Source organism: Platichthys flesus, chromosome 4 (assembly GCF_949316205.1).
Source record: "Platichthys flesus chromosome 4, fPlaFle2.1, whole genome shotgun sequence".
NCBI classification, from domain to species: Eukaryota; Metazoa; Chordata; class Actinopteri; order Pleuronectiformes; family Pleuronectidae; genus Platichthys; species Platichthys flesus.
The window spans coordinates 9,443,123-9,457,635 of NC_084948.1; the positions used below are offsets into that span (position 1 = coordinate 9,443,123).

Consider the following 14,513-nt stretch of genomic DNA (forward strand, 5'->3'; position numbering starts at 1 on the left):
ACTTACAATTTAAAATGTATTTTAAAAGTTCATGCATTTCTGTCACCAAAGGCAACATCTTGGGGTATAACATAACTATACATATAAGAGTAATTCCTCCTGTCACCTAATGTTGTCATGACCGTGTATTTAGTTTTCTTACAAACACTTTCACCATTATTTCACCTTTTATCTGCTGCCATTGTTTGCTATTGTAATAGGATATATATATACATGTATATGTCATGTTCTCATAAACATGTCTTTAGCTACCTTCTATAACATGCTTTAGTTTTCATCTGTCATAATACCCTTATGCCACAACTGAGTTTTTCATAGGATTATTACAATATTACAAGATTGATGGTCTGGCTTTTTCATGTACCTACAATTTAAAATCTACTTTAAAAGTTCATGCATTTCTGTCACCAAAGGCAACATCTTCGAAATCACATAAGGGAATGGCAGACTCAGAGTGGATGTCACGGCTGAGGAAGTTTGCCAACACTGGGTCCTGGCCTGCAGGGGAGGGAAACAGGCCAGCTCCCAGGCAGAAGAAGTGGTACCAGCTTTATCAAATGGTATATGTACATAAATTACCCTAATTTGCATTGTTTTATACTATCACAATGAATGTTATACATAAAAAGCAGTAACTTAAGTTGTATGCACTTAATTAAAATGTACATCTATTATTTTTAGATTGAGAAATGTCCAAGGATGGGACATTCACATCAGTCTTTGTTTGGTCATGTGAGACATTGTACATGTGGATTCCACACTCAGAAGGTAATCCTTTTCAATATAAGTAATATATATATATATATATATATGTATTTATATATACACAACACTAATGTATGTACTCATGACACAACAGCCAACCACAGCAAGTACTACCCAGGGTCCCACAGGGCAACAGGCAGTAGCAGTGGCTCCCACCCTTCCAGGCACAGTGGTGCAACAGGCAGTAGCAGTGGCTCCTGTCCTTCCACGCACAGTGGAGCGACAAGCAGCAGCAGTGGCTCCCACCCTTCCAGGCACAGTGGTGCAACAGGCAGTAGCAGTGGCTCCTGTCCTCCCAGGCACTGTGGGGCAGAAACAAAGTACAGCAGGCAGTGCGGTCCCAAAGCAGCGACCCCTGTTGAATTTGTCAATGGTATTCAGAGATTAATTAAGATTCACTGAATGATTGTTTACAATATAACCCTCTCGTGACACAGCCTTTTGCTCTATTGCCTTTCAGTTTACAAAGCCTAGATTTGGTGGCTCCCATGTCACGGCTGCAAAGCCGAATCTTAGTGCTAGCAGGAGAGTAACACAGGTAAATAAGAGATCAAATTGCATCACTTTACATTGTGTTTTTAAGACAACTCACTTAGACTGAATGCTTTACAGACCCAAGCCACCAACCTCCCCACAACTTCTCCGGCCAGCATTGCTATCTTAGTAAGTATTTTAGGTATAGGTTTTCCCAAGACTATTAACAGTATTAAAAGCCATTCAAGTCTAAAATAAAATTTGAAGCCTCAATATTATTGTTTCATGTAGCGCGGCTGTTTGAACTAATAGCTTATGTTTCGATTGTGTTGTCAATGTATCTTCCTTGCTGTGTATTTACAGGCTCCAGACCCTCAGACACATGCTCAGGCTTCGGTGCCTGTCCTCAGCACCACAGCAGTGTGTGCCTCTGTGTCAGTGAGTTATTTAACATTTAATTTCATACTGTGGAGCATAAGCAGCGTCTTTCATCATAATAAAATATGTTGATCCATTTTTTTGTTATTGCACAGACCGCTGACTCCAGGACAGAGACTGAAACACAGCTGCCCCGTTTGTGGTCAGAAGGCTTGCCTCCTGTGGACCATAAATGGATTGTGAAGTCTCTGTTCAAGATGGGGCCAAGAGGAAAATTAGTGCTTAAAGAGAATCTGAAGCTCTGGCACTTTCCACCACAGCCTAGTGGCCTTTACCATCAGGCTCCGGGTCCAGACCGCTTTTTTGCCCATCCACTTCTGGTCTGGATGCCTTACAAGCTGTGGAAGGTGAAGGTGGTCTGTCCAAACCTTGCCTGTGGAGGGCACCAGCTAACAGGAGCGGGTCTGCACAAGAGGGCACGCCGAGTCCTGGACGAGGACAGGATGTACAACATGGTGACAGAGACACTAACCTGCACCAAATGTAGATCCAGCCACGTGTCCTGGAGTCAGACTGTCCTCAAACAACTGTCCAAGGCACAGCAGACACAATTCCGGGTCATCCTCACACAAAAGTGATTACCGTTAATTTACTCTCTTGCCTTTTCAAGTAGAAATGCAGTATATAAAATACAATTACTGATATATCTGTCTATGATCAAGGTTTGCATGTGACATCCGGGTGATCCGAAAACTGCGGGAGAGAGGCCTTGGTAACAGCCCAACGCAGCTTTTAAAGAAGCTGAAGGAGAACCACACAGAGGAGTGGATGAGTCGCGCATTGATGTACACCGACGAGTGTGTGGACTTCAGCGAGCGACCCGCACTGCTGCCCCTGTCGTTTCCCGAGGCTCCAGAGCCTGCTGTTGTGCCGAGCTGTAAGTGGCTCCTGTCCGTTTACTGCCAGGACATTTTGACGAGGGTGGATGACATCATGGCCAGGATTACCTCAACATATGGCACAGTCCTCAAGATGGATTCCACCAGAAAGGTAAAAGAATCTTTGTCTTTCAAATCTGCTGATTATATTAAGATTAATAAGTAATTGATTAGTCCCTCAATGGGGAAATTTAGAATGTTACAGCAGCAGAAAGACATAAAAATAAGTAGCATGTAGTACTAGGGTGAGGGATATAAAGAAGGATATAGAAACATAGTACAGTGAATTTTGCACCGTTGAGAAGTGTTAAAGTGACAGTCCATAGTGAGGTTGCATGTAGTTTTACTAGGAGCAGAGGTGGTTGTATAGCCTTATAGATATATTATTAACGACTGCCTGTATTTCTGAATCATGTTCACAGAGGTCCTCTACATTTTTTGTGCTTCAGATCACCAAGAAGCTCGCTGGAACAGCCAAAGGGACAGCCCACTGGCTAACCTCTGTGGGTAATGAGTACGGTCAGGTTCTCATCAGTGTCATGACCGCTCAGGAGGGAGCTGGCCTGGACTTGATGGCAGCGGGATTGATGAAGAGGTACCAGCTGGCTGGTGTGGATCCCCCTGTTGCCTTATATGTGGACTGTGGCTGCTGCACCGAGGGAGGAGAGACCAAGCTGAAGGCCAGATTCAGCGGGTGGCCGGACATTATTGTAAGGCTTGATATCTGGCACTTTATGCGCAGACTTGCTCTGGGATGCACAACAGATGCTCATCAGCTGTACCCAGGATTTATGTCTCGCCTTTCAGCGAGCATATTTGAGTGGGATGCAGCTGATTTAGCTTTGTTGCGAGAAGCAAAAAGGCAGCAGCTTCAGTCCCAGGGTCTGCCCTCCCTCACTGATGGCGACATAGACAAACAACTCTCCAGGGAGGAGATGTCTCTCCACTGTCGTAGGAGGACCCGTGGTGAGGAGACCACCATTCGCCTGCTGGAGGAGCTGCTTGGGTTGCTGATGGGCAGCAGAGGTAATGACTCCAGTGGTGTTCCCCTGTTTGACCGAGAGAGGATGGAGCACATCTGGCGTGTCCAGAGAAAGCACGTCAAATGCATCCAGGACCCACCAGGTGTTGCTCTATACACCAAGACAGGGGAGCTCACAAAGGGAGGTGTGCGGTTACCTGTTTACAGATGTGCCAGGGGCTCTACATCTCTCGAGTCATTTCATCTACACCTCAACCGCTTCATACCAGGTTTGTGTCTGTCAGACATTTAAGTTTATATGCTGAATAGTCCAAGAATATTTCATCGTTTGATATTTAATATGTATTTAATGTGTACTTTTAGGGACGAGTGCCAACAGTCTGAACTTTCAGATATATCTCCTGGAAGGGCTTCACAGATGGAACCACGACCGGGGGGTTGCTGCTCTGTCCACTGGACAATCTCCTTTGCGCAGCTACTCCAGTGACCTGGTTCAGGCCCTCAACAACAATTATCAGAAGCTGTTTGGCAGGAAGGTGGTACCACAGTTCTGTCCACCCTCACGGTACACTGGTAAGCATTTGTGATTGCATTGGTAATTTACCTCAATTTTTAAACCCTTTATTAACTGTATCAACTTTTGTAAACAATCTAATTTAATTCTGTTGTTTCAGGAGAGCTCATAGGGATGCAATATCTGTTCCGGCAGACTGGTCAGGCACTGCAGGATATGCACCCTGATTCAGAGGAAGCTGCAACCCTGATAGAACAGCATGACGTGGAGGACGACATGGAGCTTGATGAGGGTTTTGCTGACATCATGGAAGATCCCACTGTGTTGAACCTTGGGGTTCCTCAGGCTTCAGCATCTCAGACTCCTGATCCCTCTGCCATTTCTTCTCCTCTTCTCTCCCTGGTTCCTGGTACATCCACCCTGGCTCCTAGTATTTCCACCCTGGCACCTGGCTCATCCTCTGAGGTCCCTGGTACATCCACCCTGGCACCTGACACATCAACCCTGGCCTCTAGTTCCTCCTCTGAAGATGATATTCATGCTGAAGATGAAGACATGGTAAGTCTAGCTGTGTTCGTTTTAGAATATGCATGTAGATATGTGCATGCTTCTTCACTATTTTTGATTACACATGTTAACATATTTTATCATTAAACAAAAAAAGTTTTGTGAGTGAAAGTTTTACACCCTATAAACTGTTGAATCTTTTTTACAGGCTGTTGATGACCAAAATCTCCCCGGATACCAGCATGTGGACAGACTTGCTGAGTATTTGGTGGCGCTTCGGGATCAGACGTCTCTTTGTCTTAGCAACCAACAGGCGAGTAGGATAGTGTCACTGTGGGACAATCTGAATCAAGGTGACAAGCAGCGGGTGGTTTATGCCGCACGACATCAGGAGAGACTTTTGAGTGGACGCTTCAGAACTCCAAAGACGCCCTCAAAAACCCCTGGTGTGGAGAGTACCACCCGCTGCATGTTGGGTGCGAGTAGCACACCTGCCCAGTGGCCTGACTGCTGCCGGTTGGTGGAAACCATGTTCATCAGACTCTGCAATATACACCAAAGCCCGGCAAAAAAGGGTAAGAGGGCTACTTCTCGGTGGTCCTTAATTTTGAGGGATTACCGCAAGATAAGGCAGCTTGTTGTCGGCAACTGCCGGGTGATGCAGGGTTCTGAAATTCAGCTGGTGGAGGTGAATCAGAGCACGCTCATCCAGTGGCATAATCACCGGCAGAAGAAACAGGAGCTCTCTGTGCTGCTCCAAGGCACTGCATTGCCTCCAGCCCTGGCAGAATCCGATGAGCCTCTTCAGGAGGCAAGATTGCTCCCTGCTGCACCCACGCCTGCCCGGAACGAACATCAATACCGGCTGCCGCAGAGTACAGCAGGTCAGGCCAAACAGAGGCAGACGGGATCTGGTCAGCTCCCTGTCAACATAAGGCCAAAGGGACCAGTGAAGAGACAGTTATATGCAACCCCACCAGCCCCAGCACCAGGACCCATCATTACACCTCACATCTTAACACCATCCGGACTGGTTCAGGTTGTCTTTCCTGTGCCAGTAGGCAGCTATCCTCAAACCAGTGCGCCTACCAGCACAGTGGAAGCTGACCCCGCCCCTAAAAGGCCATATAGGCGAACAGTGGCCAGCAACACTTGCAAAAAGTGTGGCCAGTTCCGCACTTCTGTCACTGGACACAGCCAGTACCATGGAAAGGTGTATTGCCCTCAGTTTGAAGCCTTAACAAAAGACCAGTGGTTGGAGGAAATGAGGAAAAAGATGTAAATAGTTCATATTTGTAAATAATAGTTTTATTGTAAATAGTTTTTTTAAATGTTTGTATTTAATTCTGGGTACTACTGCGATAGTCAATTCCATATGCCCTGTTTTTTATCTGTCTGTTTAAATTCAATGTTTCTATAATTCTTATTTCTATGAACACATAAAACTGGTTTACAGCAATATATGAGTGGGTGTTTTTAATGACAGTTAGCAGCACATCAACAACAACAACAACCTCCATAAGAATAATTATGGTGATTCTTATAATGATGAAGCACATTCAATAAGAGAAACATGGTTTGTGAAGTTAATATTGGAGGTGGTCTCTGATGTACAGTAGAAGAAATGTCCTGATGAGGGACCGGAATGGAAAGATCCTCCACTCCTGTCGTTTGATGAGTCCTGTGGAGTGGGAGGTAGTGCAGGTAGGTGTTATTACACAATGAACTAGTCTCATAACAATATAATGTGTAGAAAAATAGGAGGAAATTCGTAATCATATGAGGAATGAACACGCACCTTCGCAATCCCGGAGTCTAGGGTTCGAGTCCCACTCGTGCAATGACCAAAAACATCAAAAGTGTTATATTTGTGTCTAGTCAGCTAGAAATACATTTATCTAATAGAAATTGATATAAAACTTCACATCGCTCCTTTCCTTTTCCTTCTTTCCCTTTTTCCTCCCTTTTCTCCTCTTTTCTCTTCTTCCCCTTCCTTCCCCCTTTCTTCCCCTTCCTTCCCCTTTCTTCCCCTTCTTTGACGGACTATTGTTCCCCAGCTTGAACGCAGCGCCTTAGACCGCTCGGCCATCCTGACTACTAAAACATAAAAACAAGCCCAGTAAATTCAATCAAAAGCTAGCAAAGACAAGAGTTTTAAAAAGTTGAAGCGGTCAAAATGCCTTGTGTGCAAATATCTTGCCTATGAGATGCTGAAAGAGATACAGAGGTATCAACAATTTTTAGCAAGGCTACGAGGAGTCAATCAGTGTTGTTCAGGTGCTGACCTTGACTATGTAGAAAGGTAAGAGTGCTATAAATGTGGTACATCTTTAATTGCAGGTCCCACCGAGATTTGAACTCGGATCACTGGATTCAGAGTCCAGAGTGCTAGCCATTACACCATGGAACCCTGTTCAGTTGCGGTAATCTTAGGCCCGCCAGCCCGTCACATCAACCAGTTAGAGGCTTTGAGAGATGCTTTGAATTCAAAATGTGTCTGCAAAGGAAAACAGCCGATGCAGTTAATCTCTCCAGTGACCATATTTTCTTCATGATGACCAAATAAATGAGTAATCTGTCAGAAGTGGGATTTGAACCCACGCCTCCAATGGAGACTGCGACCTGAACGCAGCGCCTTAGACCGCTCGGCCATCCTGACTACTAAAACATAAAAACAAGCCCAGTAAATTCAATCAAAAGCTAGCAAAGACAAGAGTTTTAAAAAGTTGAAGCGGTCAAAATGCCTTGTGTGCAAATATCTTGCCTATGAGATGCTGAAAGAGATACAGAGGTATCAACAATTTTTAGCAAGGCTACGAGGAGTCAATCAGTGTTGTTCAGGTGCTGACCTTGACTATGTAGAAAGGTAAGAGTGCTATAAATGTGGTACATCTTTAATTGCAGGTCCCACCGAGATTTGAACTCGGATCACTGGATTCAGAGTCCAGAGTGCTAGCCATTACACCATGGAACCCAGTTCAGTTGTGGTAATCTTAGGCCCGCCAGCCCGTCACATCAACCAGTTAGAGGATTTGAGAGATGCTTTGAATTCAAAATGTGTTTGCAAAGGAAAACAGCCGATGCAGTTAATCTCTCCAGTGACCATATTTTCTTCATGATGACCAAATAACTGCATAGGTAAGCTGTCAGAAGTGGGATTTGAACCCACGCCTCCAATGGAGACTGCGACCTGAACGCAGCGCCTTAGACCGCTCGGCCATCCTGACTAATAAAACATAAAAACAAGCCCAATAAATTCAATCAAAAGCTAGCAAAGACAAGAGGTTTAAAAAGTTGAAGCGGTCAAAATGCCTTGTGTGCAAATATCTTGCCTATGAGATGCTGAAAGAGATACAGAGGTATCAACAATTTTTAGCAAGGCTACGAGGAGTCAATCAGTGTTGTTCAGGTGCTGACCTTGACTATGTAGAAAGGTAAGAGTGCTATAAATGTGGTACATCTTTAATTGCAGGTCCCACCGAGATTTGTACCCGGATCACTGGATTCAGAGTCCAGAGTGCTAGCCATTACACCATGGAACCCAGTTCAGTTGTGGTAATCTTAGGCCCGCCAGCCCGTCACATCAACCAGTTAGAGGATTTGAGAGATGCTTTGAATTCAAAATGTGTTTGCAAAGGAAAACAGCCGATGCAGTTAATCTCTCCAGTGACCATATTTTCTTCATGATGACCAAATAACTGCATAGGTAAGCTGTCAGAAGTGGGATTTGAACCCACGCCTCCAATGGAGACTGCGACCTGAACGCAGCGCCTTAGACCGCTCGGCCATCCTGACTAATAAAACATAAAAACAAGCCCAATAAATTCAATCAAAAGCTAGCAAAGACAAGAGTTTTAAAAAGTTGAAGCGGTCAAAATGCCTTGTGTGCAAATATCTTGCCTATGAGATGCTGAAAGAGATACAGAGGTATCAACAATTTTTAGCAAGGCTACGAGGAGTCAATCAGTGTTGTTCAGGTGCTGACCTTGACTATGTAGAAAGGTAAGAGTGCTATAAATGTGGTACATCTTTAATTGCAGGTCCCACCGAGATTTGTACCCGGATCACTGGATTCAGAGTCCAGAGTGCTAGCCATTACACCATGGAACCCAGTTCAGTTGTGGTAATCTTAGGCCCGCCAGCCCGTCACATCAACCAGTTAGAGGATTTGAGAGATGCTTTGAATTCAAAATGTGTTTGCAAAGGAAAACAGCCGATGCAGTTAATCTCTCCAGTGACCATATTTTCTTCATGATGACCAAATAACTGCATAGGTAAGCTGTCAGAAGTGGGATTTGAACCCACGCCTCCAATGGAGACTGCGACCTGAACGCAGCGCCTTAGACCGCTCGGCCATCCTGACTAATAAAACATAAAAACAAGCCCAATAAATTCGATCAAAAGCTAGCAAAGACATGAGTTTTAAAAAGTTGAAGCGGTCAAAATGCCTTGTGTGCAAATATCTTGCCTATTGAGATACAGAGGTATCAACAATTTTTAGCAAGGCTACGAGGAGTCAATCAGTGTTGTTCAGGTGCTGACCTTGACTATGTAGAAAGGTAAGAGTGCTATAAATGTGGTACATCTTTAATTGCAGGTCCCACCGAGATTTGAACTCGGATCACTGGATTCAGAGTCCAGAGTGCTAGCCATTACACCATGGAACCCTGTTCAGTTGCGGTAATCTTAGGCCCGCCAGCCCGTCACATCAACCAGTTAGAGGCTTTGAGAGATGCTTTGAATTCAAAATGTGTCTGCAAAGGAAAACAGCCGATGCAGTTAATCTCTCCAGTGACCATATTTTCTTCATGATGACCAAATAAATGAGTAATCTGTCAGAAGTGGGATTTGAACCCACGCCTCCAATGGAGACTGCGACCTGAACGCAGCGCCTTAGACCGCTCGGCCATCCTGACTACTAAAACATAAAAACAAGCCCAGTAAATTCAATCAAAAGCTAGCAAAGACAAGAGTTTTAAAAAGTTGAAGCGGTCAAAATGCCTTGTGTGCAAATATCTTGCCTATTGAGATACAGAGGTATCAACAATTTTTAGCAAGGCTACGAGGAGTCAATCAGTGTTGTTCAGGTGCTGACCTTGACTATGTAGAAAGGTAAGAGTGCTATAAATGTGGTACATCTTTAATTGCAGGTCCCACCGAGATTTGAACTCGGATCACTGGATTCAGAGTCCAGAGTGCTAGCCATTACACCATGGAACCCTGTTCAGTTGCGGTAATCTTAGGCCCGCCAGCCCGTCACATCAACCAGTTAGAGGCTTTGAGAGATGCTTTGAATTCAAAATGTGTCTGCAATGGAAAACAGCCGATGCAGTTAATCTCTCCAGTGACCATATTTTCTTCATGATGACCAAATAAATGAGTAATCTGTCAGAAGTGGGATTTGAACCCATGCCTCCAATGGAGACTGCGACCTGAACGCAGCGCCTTAGACCGCTCGGCCATCCTGACTACTAAAACATAAAAACAAGCCCAGTAAATTCAATCAAAAGCTAGCAAAGACAAGAGTTTTAAAAAGTTGAAGCGGTCAAAATGCCTTGTGTGCAAATATCTTGCCTATGAGATGCTGAAAGAGATACAGAGGTATCAGCAATTTTTAGCAAGGCTACGAGGAGTCAATCAGTGTTGTTCAGGTGCTGACCTTGACTATGTAGAAAGGTAAGAGTGCTATAAATGTGGTACATCTTTAATTGCAGGTCCCACCGAGATTTGAACTCGGATCACTGGATTCAGAGTCCAGAGTGCTAGCCATTACACCATGGAACCCAGTTCAGTTGTGGTAATCTTAGGCCCGCCAGCCCGTCACATCAACCAGTTAGAGGATTTGAGAGATGCTTTGAATTCAAAATGTGTTTGCAAAGGAAAACAGCCGATGCAGTTAATCTCTCCAGTGACCATATTTTCTTCATGATGACCAAATAACTGCATAGGTAAGCTGTCAGAAGTGGGATTTGAACCCACGCCTCCAATGGAGACTGCGACCTGAACGCAGCGCCTTAGACCGCTCGGCCATCCTGACTAATAAAACATAAAAACAAGCCCAATAAATTCGATCAAAAGCTAGCAAAGACATGAGTTTTAAAAAGTTGAAGCGGTCAAAATGCCTTGTGTGCAAATATCTTGCCTATTGAGATACAGAGGTATCAACAATTTTTAGCAAGGCTACGAGGAGTCAATCAGTGTTGTTCAGGTGCTGACCTTGACTATGTAGAAAGGTAAGAGTGCTATAAATGTGGTACATCTTTAATTGCAGGTCCCACCGAGATTTGAACTCGGATCACTGGATTCAGAGTCCAGAGTGCTAGCCATTACACCATGGAACCCTGTTCAGTTGCGGTAATCTTAGGCCCGCCAGCCCGTCACATCAACCAGTTAGAGGCTTTGAGAGATGCTTTGAATTCAAAATGTGTCTGCAAAGGAAAACAGCCGATGCAGTTAATCTCTCCAGTGACCATATTTTCTTCATGATGACCAAATAAATGAGTAATCTGTCAGAAGTGGGATTTGAACCCACGCCTCCAATGGAGACTGCGACCTGAACGCCAGCAGCCGTCGGATCGTCCGGGGAAATGTTTGAAATGTTGAGGAAGATCTGACCTGACAGCCAATCAGGTTCGCGTCCTCAACATTCAGCGGCCAATCGCTGGGGCGAATTGTTCCCTTCGCTCGAACATTTCAAACATTTGACCAATCACAAGGCTTAAATGTTGAAATGTTTGAGACAGCTGATGTGGGCGGGGATGCCTCCGGGAGGGGGCAAGCTGGGGGCGGTCCCAGAGGACGAGCTGACCTGGGAGGACCCGCGCCGCCGGAGTTTACGCTACGCTAGCTTGAGAACGGTCCGACGCTAAAGCTAAGTCTTTCATTCGAAACTACCAAGTTCTTCAAAATGGTAAGAATTTACACATTGAATAGAGTTGCATGATTTGCCCTTAAGTAAAGCAGTTCTTCCACCTGTCTTGTTAAGTTGTCATATCCATGTATTTAGCTAAATGCATTAAAATAAACTCTGTTATCTGACGGCGATTTCGTCGGTTGTCATGGACGGACATTTGTTAATGTTATTTATTTAAGTTGGCTCTAGGGTTAACGTAGTAACATAGAAATAATTTCCCCTGTTGTCATGTTGTCATTGACTTTGTTTTCGTTTTCCACGTTATAAACTGGCTTTCTTTTTCTTGTGTCGACCGAGGGGTGGGGGTGGGGTGCTTAAACTGGGGTTGGGGGAGTTACAGTATGAATACAGTTTACTCTCAGCACTTACACATTTAATACAGGGGTATGACATAACTATACATATAAGAGTAATTCCTCCTGTCACCTAATGTCGTCATATACGTGTATTTAGTTTTCTTACAAACACTTTCACCATTATTTCTCTTTTTATCTGCTGCCATTGTTTGCTATTGTAATAGGATATATATATATATGTATATGTCATGTTCTCATAAACATGTATTTAGCTACCTTCTATAACATGCTTTACTTTTCATCTGTCATAATACCCTTATGCCACATCTGAGTTTTTCATAGGATTATTACAATATTACAAGACTGATGGTCTGGCTTTTTCATGTACTTACAATTTAAAATGTATTTTAAAAGTTCATGCATTTCTGTCACCAAAGGCAACATCTTGGGGTATAACATAACTATACATATAAGAGTAATTCCTCCTGTCACCTAATGTTGTCATGACCGTGTATTTAGTTTTCTTACAAACACTTTCACCATTATTTCACCTTTTATCTGCTGCCATTGTTTGCTATTGTAATAGGATATATATATACATGTATATGTCATGTTCTCATAAACATGTCTTTAGCTACCTTCTATAACATGCTTTAGTTTTCATCTGTCATAATACCCTTATGCCACAACTGAGTTTTTCATAGGATTATTACAATATTACAAGATTGATGGTCTGGCTTTTTCATGTACCTACAATTTAAAATCTACTTTAAAAGTTCATGCATTTCTGTCACCAAAGGCAACATCTTCGAAATCACATAAGGGAATGGCAGACTCAGAGTGGATGTCACGGCTGAGGAAGTTTGCCAACACTGGGTCCTGGCCTGCAGGGGAGGGAAACAGGCCAGCTCCCAGGCAGAAGAAGTGGTACCAGCTTTATCAAATGGTATATGTACATAAATTACCCTAATTTGCATTGTTTTATACTATCACAATGAATGTTATACATAAAAAGCAGTAACTTAAGTTGTATGCACTTAATTAAAATGTACATCTATTATTTTTAGATTGAGAAATGTCCAAGGATGGGACATTCACATCAGTCTTTGTTTGGTCATGTGAGACATTGTACATGTGGATTCCACACTCAGAAGGTAATCCTTTTCAATATAAGTAATATATATATATATATATATATGTATTTATATATACACAACACTAATGTATGTACTCATGACACAACAGCCAACCACAGCAAGTACTACCCAGGGTCCCACAGGGCAACAGGCAGTAGCAGTGGCTCCCACCCTTCCAGGCACAGTGGTGCAACAGGCAGTAGCAGTGGCTCCTGTCCTTCCACGCACAGTGGAGCGACAAGCAGCAGCAGTGGCTCCCACCCTTCCAGGCACAGTGGTGCAACAGGCAGTAGCAGTGGCTCCTGTCCTCCCAGGCACTGTGGGGCAGAAACAAAGTACAGCAGGCAGTGCGGTCCCAAAGCAGCGACCCCTGTTGAATTTGTCAATGGTATTCAGAGATTAATTAAGATTCACTGAATGATTGTTTACAATATAACCCTCTCGTGACACAGCCTTTTGCTCTATTGCCTTTCAGTTTACAAAGCCTAGATTTGGTGGCTCCCATGTCACGGCTGCAAAGCCGAATCTTAGTGCTAGCAGGAGAGTAACACAGGTAAATAAGAGATCAAATTGCATCACTTTACATTGTGTTTTTAAGACAACTCACTTAGACTGAATGCTTTACAGACCCAAGCCACCAACCTCCCCACAACTTCTCCGGCCAGCATTGCTATCTTAGTAAGTATTTTAGGTATAGGTTTTCCCAAGACTATTAACAGTATTAAAAGCCATTCAAGTCTAAAATAAAATTTGAAGCCTCAATATTATTGTTTCATGTAGCGCGGCTGTTTGAACTAATAGCTTATGTTTCGATTGTGTTGTCAATGTATCTTCCTTGCTGTGTATTTACAGGCTCCAGACCCTCAGACACATGCTCAGGCTTCGGTGCCTGTCCTCAGCACCACAGCAGTGTGTGCCTCTGTGTCAGTGAGTTATTTAACATTTAATTTCATACTGTGGAGCATAAGCAGCGTCTTTCATCATAATAAAATATGTTGATCCATTTTTTTGTTATTGCACAGACCGCTGACTCCAGGACAGAGACTGAAACACAGCTGCCCCGTTTGTGGTCAGAAGGCTTGCCTCCTGTGGACCATAAATGGATTGTGAAGTCTCTGTTCAAGATGGGGCCAAGAGGAAAATTAGTGCTTAAAGAGAATCTGAAGCTCTGGCACTTTCCACCACAGCCTAGTGGCCTTTACCATCAGGCTCCGGGTCCAGACCGCTTTTTTGCCCATCCACTTCTGGTCTGGATGCCTTACAAGCTGTGGAAGGTGAAGGTGGTCTGTCCAAACCTTGCCTGTGGAGGGCACCAGCTAACAGGAGCGGGTCTGCACAAGAGGGCACGCCGAGTCCTGGACGAGGACAGGATGTACAACATGGTGACAGAGACACTAACCTGCACCAAATGTAGATCCAGCCACGTGTCCTGGAGTCAGACTGTCCTCAAACAACTGTCCAAGGCACAGCAGACACAATTCCGGGTCATCCTCACACAAAAGTGATTACCGTTAATTTACTCTCTTGCCTTTTCAAGTAGAAATGCAGTATATAAAATACAATTACTGATATATCTGTCTATGATCAAGGTTTGCATGTGACATCCGGGT

General features: G+C 43.9%; 13 non-coding genes across 13 annotated transcripts; all 13 read right to left on the bottom strand.

The window, feature by feature from the left end:
- Positions 1 to 6,896: 6,896 nt before the first annotated feature.
- On the bottom strand, positions 6,897 to 6,968 carry trnaq-cug (transfer RNA glutamine (anticodon CUG)). The gene has a single exon. It is a non-coding gene; the product is annotated as a tRNA-Gln (tRNA).
- Positions 6,969 to 7,134: 166 nt separating this feature from the next.
- On the bottom strand, positions 7,135 to 7,217 carry trnal-cag (transfer RNA leucine (anticodon CAG)). Its single transcript has one exon. It is a non-coding gene; the product is annotated as a tRNA-Leu (tRNA).
- Positions 7,218 to 7,460: 243 nt separating this feature from the next.
- Positions 7,461 to 7,532, bottom strand: trnaq-cug (transfer RNA glutamine (anticodon CUG)). The gene has a single exon. It is a non-coding gene; the product is annotated as a tRNA-Gln (tRNA).
- Positions 7,533 to 7,702: 170 nt separating this feature from the next.
- On the bottom strand, positions 7,703 to 7,785 carry trnal-cag (transfer RNA leucine (anticodon CAG)). Its single transcript has one exon. It is a non-coding gene; the product is annotated as a tRNA-Leu (tRNA).
- Positions 7,786 to 8,270: 485 nt separating this feature from the next.
- trnal-cag (transfer RNA leucine (anticodon CAG)) lies at positions 8,271 to 8,353 on the bottom strand. Its single transcript has one exon. It is a non-coding gene; the product is annotated as a tRNA-Leu (tRNA).
- A 485-nt stretch (positions 8,354 to 8,838) lies between these two features.
- Positions 8,839 to 8,921, bottom strand: trnal-cag (transfer RNA leucine (anticodon CAG)). Its single transcript has one exon. It is a non-coding gene; the product is annotated as a tRNA-Leu (tRNA).
- A 232-nt stretch (positions 8,922 to 9,153) lies between these two features.
- trnaq-cug (transfer RNA glutamine (anticodon CUG)) lies at positions 9,154 to 9,225 on the bottom strand. The gene has a single exon. It is a non-coding gene; the product is annotated as a tRNA-Gln (tRNA).
- Positions 9,226 to 9,391: 166 nt separating this feature from the next.
- On the bottom strand, positions 9,392 to 9,474 carry trnal-cag (transfer RNA leucine (anticodon CAG)). Its single transcript has one exon. It is a non-coding gene; the product is annotated as a tRNA-Leu (tRNA).
- A 232-nt stretch (positions 9,475 to 9,706) lies between these two features.
- trnaq-cug (transfer RNA glutamine (anticodon CUG)) lies at positions 9,707 to 9,778 on the bottom strand. The gene has a single exon. It is a non-coding gene; the product is annotated as a tRNA-Gln (tRNA).
- Positions 9,779 to 9,944: 166 nt separating this feature from the next.
- On the bottom strand, positions 9,945 to 10,027 carry trnal-cag (transfer RNA leucine (anticodon CAG)). Its single transcript has one exon. It is a non-coding gene; the product is annotated as a tRNA-Leu (tRNA).
- Positions 10,028 to 10,270: 243 nt separating this feature from the next.
- On the bottom strand, positions 10,271 to 10,342 carry trnaq-cug (transfer RNA glutamine (anticodon CUG)). The gene has a single exon. It is a non-coding gene; the product is annotated as a tRNA-Gln (tRNA).
- Positions 10,343 to 10,512: 170 nt separating this feature from the next.
- On the bottom strand, positions 10,513 to 10,595 carry trnal-cag (transfer RNA leucine (anticodon CAG)). The gene has a single exon. It is a non-coding gene; the product is annotated as a tRNA-Leu (tRNA).
- A 232-nt stretch (positions 10,596 to 10,827) lies between these two features.
- On the bottom strand, positions 10,828 to 10,899 carry trnaq-cug (transfer RNA glutamine (anticodon CUG)). Its single transcript has one exon. It is a non-coding gene; the product is annotated as a tRNA-Gln (tRNA).
- Positions 10,900 to 14,513: the final 3,614 nt, after the last annotated feature.